The 7,327-nt window shown below is 42.3% G+C and overlaps 1 protein-coding gene across 4 annotated transcripts in view; it reads right to left on the reverse strand.

The window, feature by feature from the left end:
* FREM1 (FRAS1 related extracellular matrix 1) overlaps positions 1–6,654 on the reverse strand; it is a 151,055-nt gene extending 144,401 nt beyond the window's left edge. For 2 of the 4 annotated variants that reach the window (XM_087444607.1, XM_087444605.1), the window contains exons 1-2: positions 6,221–6,654; positions 3,232–3,286 (exon numbers count right to left, since the gene is read on the reverse strand). The gene's annotated coding sequence lies outside the window, so the exon portion shown is untranslated. The remainder of the gene's footprint in view (positions 1–3,231; positions 3,287–6,220) is intronic. The other 2 variants (XM_004436789.3, XM_087444606.1) reach the window with 1 other exon arrangement.
* Positions 6,655–7,327: the final 673 nt, after the last annotated feature.

Raw genomic sequence — 7,327 nt, forward strand, 5'->3', positions numbered from 1 at the left:
CCACTCCACTGAAATAGCTGTCTCAAAGGTGGCCAGTGACCTACTAATTGATACATCAAATTGAACTTTTCTCTGACAATCCTTTCTGATCTCTGTAGGACCCAACAAGGCCCTCTACCCACACTTTCTGGATAACTGCTTCTCCTCTGGTTTATGTGACTCAATATACTGATTCTCTTTCTACCTCACCAATGCCTCTTTTTCTATCACTCTTCCTTCTCTTCTACTCTCTTTTTTCTTGTCTCTTGGTCACATTGCACCATTGAAAATGTGGCATTTCTTAAAAATTTGACCTCAACTGACTTCTCACTATATATCCACTCCCATGGCCTTTGGCTATCACCTCTAGACTTATGCATCCCAAAACTACAGCCCTACCCTCTCCTGTAACCTCCAGTTACACATTCACAATGACCTGCTGGACACTATGCCCCTGCTCATGTCTGCCCCCTGCCTGGAATGTCTTTGCTCCCATCCTTATTAAAATCCTTCTCACATATTAGTGCTTCACAAAATGCCTCCTCCTAGATGTCCTAAGGCCTGATCATTCAGTTTGGAAAGATGTCCTTCCTGCCATTGCAGAAGACTCACATTTTATTTAAACCCATCACAGGGCATTTATCACACCCTACCTGATGGTGTAGCTATTTACCCATGCGTTTTGAAGGCAGGAGGACGAAACTGTCTGTTGCATGTGATATGCATTCAACACATGTATCAATAAATGAAATCAGCAAGTACAGTTGAACTGTGCCTTTAGCATTTTTGTTAAAACAAGAATTCCAACACACATTGACATCTGTGAGCTCTTCCCATTTAAACTTAGACATCTCTATGAGTCTGGGCTATAGAGATGTGTCTAGTTTCCTCCTTAAAAAGAGGAAAAAAAGAGGCTAAGGACACCATTTCTCTTAAAAGAAACATCTTGAGTTGTGCTCATAGCTCCATTTTTGGCTTACTCTGGTTAAACAGTTTTCCAAATTCCTGAACAAAGGTAGAAGATAAGTGTAGCCAGTTGACAGCACAAATCCAGGAAGGTTAACAGCTATCGCTGAGGACACAATCAAGATCCACGACCTTGATAATTGGAGGCTGGAGTGATAGACTGAAGCCAGTAAGTTCGCTTTCAACAAGCACAAATGTCAAACTCTACATTCCCAAAAATCAATTACATATGTATGGGAAAGAGCAGACCTACTTTGGCAGCAGTTTATGAAAAACATAGTCTGTCTTCAAATATTTGAAGGAGGAGTGACTTTACTCTGTGGTTCCAGGGTGCAGAACCAGGGAAGAGCGGTGGAATCTCAACTTACTTTTAGAAAGAAATCTCCTTCAAAGTTGTCCCACAATGGCAAGGGCTGAGGTACAGACACGGGACAGAGTCCTTGTCTCAGGGAGGGAGTGTGGATTAGGCGCTTTCTTGGGTCCCTTTTAACTGTGAGACTGGATTTCCCTGCATAATTGCACCCTGCCACTCTCCTCCTTGCCACTGACAAGCTGGTCACACAGGTCTTCTTCCCTTCCTTAAATTCACTGCACTGCCCACTCCAGGCCTTTACATGTTTTGTTCATGCTGTTCTATCTGCCATGAATGCCTTTCCCTATTTCCACTAACCACCCCATTTGCCTGGCTAAATTTTACCCATCCTTCAGGTCTCAACCACCCAGATTAGTGTTATCTGCTTGCATAGAATCTCGCAATACCCCTTACCACATGTTACACAACTACAGTCCTTTAATTGTTTATTTGCAGTTGTTTAAGAAATGTCTGCTTTTTTCCCTAGGATGTAAGCTTCTTGAAGATGACAACCATGATTGTTCTGCTCACTCAAGTATCTCCAGCCCTAGTCATTGGGCCTGGCACAGGGAAGCTCAATAAATATCAGTTGAGTGACTGACTCACCCCACTGCAGATATTGGACCTAACGTGGAAGAGAGAGAAAAACAGAGAGAGGGAGAGAGAGTGGCATGTTTGAATGTCTACATCTTTCCACTTGGTGATAGTTCATAGGCTGACCGTGGCGCAATCCCAGAGTTTAAAATTCTCAAACACACGTTTCCCGCTGAGGCTGGGCCACTTGCTACAATGGAGCAAAATCCCAAGAAAAATGAAACAATTCTTCTCCTTATATATTTATCTGAAACAGCTATAAAAATCCAATTCTGAAGGGTCAGGAAGAAATGAGGACAGAGTGATTTTCACATCACCTTTGCTCTCTCCAACGCATCACTTTGGTAGTCTGTGAGCTCTTGGATCTGTTTCATGCCTCTATTCAGTCTGGGAGTAGATCAGGCTGCTGACGAGAGTTAAATGCTGGGCAAGTAGTAGGTTGAGATCTATTCTGCCCAGTCAATGAGATCTGGAAGAAAGCTTTATTTCCATTTCTCTTTTCTTTTCACCTATAAATTGAGTGGCTTGACACATATTATTCTTTCCAGCCTTCACACCTGTGTTAGCCCTCTCCCAAAGAAGAAATACTTATCAAGCACTTATCCTAGGTCATGCACCATGCTAGGTGCTTTCAAAATATCTTTGAGCCCTTATAAACACCTGGTGAGGTGTGTAGCCATACCCTCATTTTACTCTGGAGGAATCTGGACAAGTCACTTGGCCAACATTACAGAACCAAAGAACACTGCAGCCCAGGATTAGAACTTGGCTGAAATTTATTCAAAGGCCGTTCCTTTTTTCTACTACACCACTCTGATTTAATACTTGGGATCTCCTATCAATACTACCTTTCTGTTTCAAAACAACCACTAATGCTTATTGGATAAAATAGAATTATCCTACATGTTATAACAAAGGGGAAGATTTATATAAAACAAAATTAAAGTATTGCTGTTGTGTTGTTGCCATGTTGTCTTTCCAAGGAGAAAAATCACTTTTACAGGAAAAAAAATTCTGGGCTATGACAGGGATTTGACAAGAAATACCCAACAACTTTTAAATCCTTTGGATGAATCCTCATCTGGGAATTTTGATCCTTTCTGAAGTTTTCTTAACTCCACAATGGTTTTGGCTTATAATTTACAAAATGAAGAATTGTTGTGCTAACAAGAAATGTAGATCTTGGAATAAAAATACCATGTCATTGAGTGTGACCTCAAGAGACAAAGTCCTTGTTCATTTATTTTAAGAGAAGAATTCATGAAACATTTGTAAGTACTGAGCAGCTGATAACACTTGATAGAATGCAGAGATGGGGCCCCAGGGAGGTGGAAACTCACCGATGGGAGAACTTGCAGCTTAGCGAGTCCTGGAGTGTTATCTGCCCGCTTGTCACTAAGGAAGCCAGATAGGAAAGTTTCAAGGATAAAGTTGAGAGTAAAGAGTGCCATCCAATCTTAGCAGCAGGATAATGCACAAAAGGAGCATTTTTGACATCATATCATCAACCTCATAAATAGAGAAGGGTAAGAGTGAAACCAAAGACTATTTTGCCATCTCCTTTAAACTTACCAACAAGAAGCCAAGAACATTCTGTCAAAAATATCCTAACTTTGCAAGATCCCTGTACTCTGTCCTCCAGTGAGTAGTTTCCTACCCAAACATAATATCTTCAGACAGCTAGAGCTCGTTTGTCAGAAAAGCACATAGATCACAGCTATATTTTCTTATCTTGATGGTCAAGTTTTAGAACACTTTGAAATATTTCCCCAGTCACTAGAGGACAGAGAAAATGCAAGATTTCATTAAGGAGTTGTTTTTTTTCCCAGCCCATCAAAGGTCTCTGTTTGAGCCTCTCTCCTGGTAGCACAAAAGCTATTAAATCACTTGAATGAAAGGTCAGGTTGCAAGCTGTGCAAGTATGGAAGCCAGCAAGCCCTGTGCAGACCACCCAGCTCTCCAAAGGGGTAGCAACACCAGATTCAGACGGGATAAGAGGCTATCGTCCTATGTAACCTGGCCCAGGAAAACAGCCTTTCTGGAGAGTTACAGGGTCTCCCATTGTGAGGAATGACTGTGTGGTCTAAAAAGGTGGCATTTGTCTAACTCACTATACGGGTAGTCTTGGTTCTTTGTGGGAGAAAGAAAATTTAAAAGACATTTTTGAAAAATTTTAAGAAAAGCAGTAAGTCGAATCTTTGGACCTATTCTCAGAGCAAATACTAAAAAGCTCCCATTCCCCCATCTCTGTGTTTAGAAGACTGAGCCATATCACCAATGTGAGAATATCAGAGCTGGAAGGGTACTAAAATTCATTGAATTCAACCCTTTCATTTTATTGATGGAGGAAGTGAAGGTTAGAGAAATTAGGTGGCTCATCCAAGATTGATTAGCAACAGCTAAGATTTGAAACATCATGAGGACAAGGTCTCTGTCCATACTACACACATTGATTTTTTTGCAGTCCTTGGAAACTAGCATGGAGCCTGGCATGTAGCAGGCACCTGCAAATATTTGTAATGAAGAGAGGGGAAAAAAGGAAGGGGTGCTGATGACCACATCCTATTTTCTTTTTGCTGTAAACACACAACGCCATAAAATGTCATTGGGGACGGGGATGGAGGCTGAGTTCTTACTTTCATATGTCGTCAAATGAGGACCTCAACATGGTGGAGGAATCACTTCCTGCTTCTCCCAACCCCTGTGGGTTGGTCCAATCTACTCTCAGTTTCTAGGAGTTAGACTGCGTCTGAGCAGTCCCAAGAAATAATCCAGCTCAATTCAGCCCAACTCAGCCTCGTCCATCCCTAGAAGCAGAGCATCCCCAGGAGGCTGATAAAGAATTAAGAACAGCCCTAGGTTACAATTTCCAAGACAAACATTGCTTGGCCATGGGGAGGCAGGTCAGACCATACAGCCCCACGCACGGAGGCAGGGAAACATGGCGTGCAGATACCTTAGCCCAACTCCCTTTCTCGCTCATGGGAATGGAAAGGCAGAGATGGAAAGCAGAGCAAGGAAAAAAAAAGATGAGGTTGGTGGGAGAGCTGGTAAAAGCCTTTGCTTGTCGGCCAAGCATGCAAAACCACGTTGCACATAACTTATGTTCAACATCGGCTCAAACTCAAGTTTACCATTTAGATACGAGGTTTAATATTAACCAAGTACATGAGGAGAATTTAATTGTCAAGGACAATGTAGAGCAGTGCTTATCCTAGTGTGATCTTACCTGTATCAGAATCACCTGGGTAAATTCCTGGCCCCACCCCAGGTCTAAAATCCTTTGGGGGTGTGGCCTAGGCACCTGCCTTTCATCAAGCACCCAAGTGGTTCTTATGCCCACTGAGATTTGAGAATCTTTATGGGAGACAAAGAGCAAAGGTAGTTAACGTTTTCCTAGAGTTATGCTGACAGGGGACTAAGAAGCAACTCTTTAAGCTTTAATTAGAGCCAAGAATGGCAGGACTCGTTTTCCAGAAACCTGAAAAGCATTTGATCACTGGGTCTGGTGTGCAAAGCAGCCCTGAAGAGGTTAATCTCTCCAGCAAGATTCCCAGGCCATAAACTCCAGCCAGCCCCCGGAAATGCTCTTTTTAAGCTTTGTAATTCACACCACGCAACAAGACAGAGCACAATAGCAAAAAAAAAAAAAAAAGCAGAAACGAAAATTAAATGCCTTGAAAATTATTTCTGTGATCCAGATGAAAACTAAAAAAACTATTTACTACAGCACCAGTCTCTGCACCAAATCTAAGTAGTGAGCAGAAAGAGCTTAAAAATCAGTCAAAAACTTCAGAACAATATGATTTTTTTGCCTCTCTGGCACTCTCTCATCCCCAGAAAAATAGAAACCACGCTTTTAAAAATATATATCCACATATAACTAAACTAAAGCAAGGGTATCCAAAAATCATCTCATCCAAATTTCTATATCTTTATACCATGAGGACATTCTCTGTTTTGTTAATTTTTGCATCTTTTCCCTGTGCCATTTCATTTAGCTGAGAAGAAACATTCTGATTTGGGGGGGAGAAATTACAAAATTTAAAAATGGTTATTTCATTGGTGAGTGCCGTTGGGGATGGATTCAGAAGAGAGTTATAAATTTGTTACACAATAAAGAGACTCTCTTTTTGGCATATGGTTTTTTAACACTGCAAGTTGCCACCTTCTGAGTTTACATGAGAATTAAACTTTTGCAAGCAGACTCTACATAACTCGTGCATCCTTACTTGGAGTTAACGCTACCATGCAAATAACCCCTGGGGCGTTCTGCTAAGAGGACATTCACAGTCAAGATGAGAGGAAGTATATAAAGTAGATACTTACAGGTAGTGGTTTTCCTTTCCGAGCCAAAAAGCAAGAAACCCTTGGCTCAGGCGGGCGGGATAGGAGTCACTGACCCGGTAATCTCTGGTTTAAAGGGCTTTGAGAGGAAGGGGGAGGAAAAACAACCCAGGGAAGGAAAGAGAGCTGAAATTCCAGTCTTTCAGGTCAGCTGAGTTTTAGCTTTCTTTGTACTAAAAATCCATTAACCCTCCCAACAAGAAAATGTAGAATTGAAGTTCACATACACTCCACTGTCTTGGCTGGTCTTCTCGAAGGCTGCTGTAGCTTTGAAAACTTCACGATTGCCAAGCCTCAGGACTGCTTCTCAGCAAGGCATGATGAAGGATGCCTGCAACTGTGTGCAGGGAGCCCGACCCCCTGGCAGAGAGCCACAGCTCGTCCAGTCCCCTCTTCTGGTTGGGTCCACAGGGACAAAAGTGAGCTTTTGTTAATAAGATCGGTTGCTTCTCTTCCCAGTCTCTCCCCAGCCTCCTTTCTCACTATTAGTTGTGTTCTAACTGCTCTGCCACTGGCTGAGCCAAAGCTGCCTCTCCTGCCTGCAGCTCATAGGCACACACACTCAGATACAGTCACCCAAACACACCACACACAGGCACACACATGTTACAAACACAGGCACCCTTGTGTGTGTGCCCGCACACACACACAGACAAGGCACACACGTACACGCTCTCACACCCATGTGCATGCACACTCACACATACCACAAACACATAGGTACACACGCACACGCTCACACTCATCCACATACATACTCACACAGTTTTTTCCTGAACCCTTAAACTTCAAACATACTTTTTTCCTGAACCTCTTTTCTTCAAACAAATTTCCATCCTGAAAGGTTTTAATTTAAATTCAGATGAGATGCCCAGCATTCAGAAGGGAGGAGGAAGGGGAACTGGCCCCTTTTAACTTTTGTCACAGCATTTAAAGGAAAAGATAGGAGATTCTAGGGTGCTGTTTTTAAGTACCACCTTACTTCTTCAGTTTATAAGGCTCTTCACACGTCTGGTTCTTTGTAAAACTCCCACTAATCTCATCTCATTTGCATATAGTTCATGACCCCCACTGAAAACATGTATCACA

Source organism: Ceratotherium simum, chromosome 20 (genome assembly GCF_057802395.1).
Source record: "Ceratotherium simum simum isolate JZ-2026a chromosome 20, ASM5780239v1, whole genome shotgun sequence".
In the NCBI taxonomy this organism is placed as follows: domain Eukaryota; kingdom Metazoa; phylum Chordata; class Mammalia; order Perissodactyla; family Rhinocerotidae; genus Ceratotherium; species Ceratotherium simum.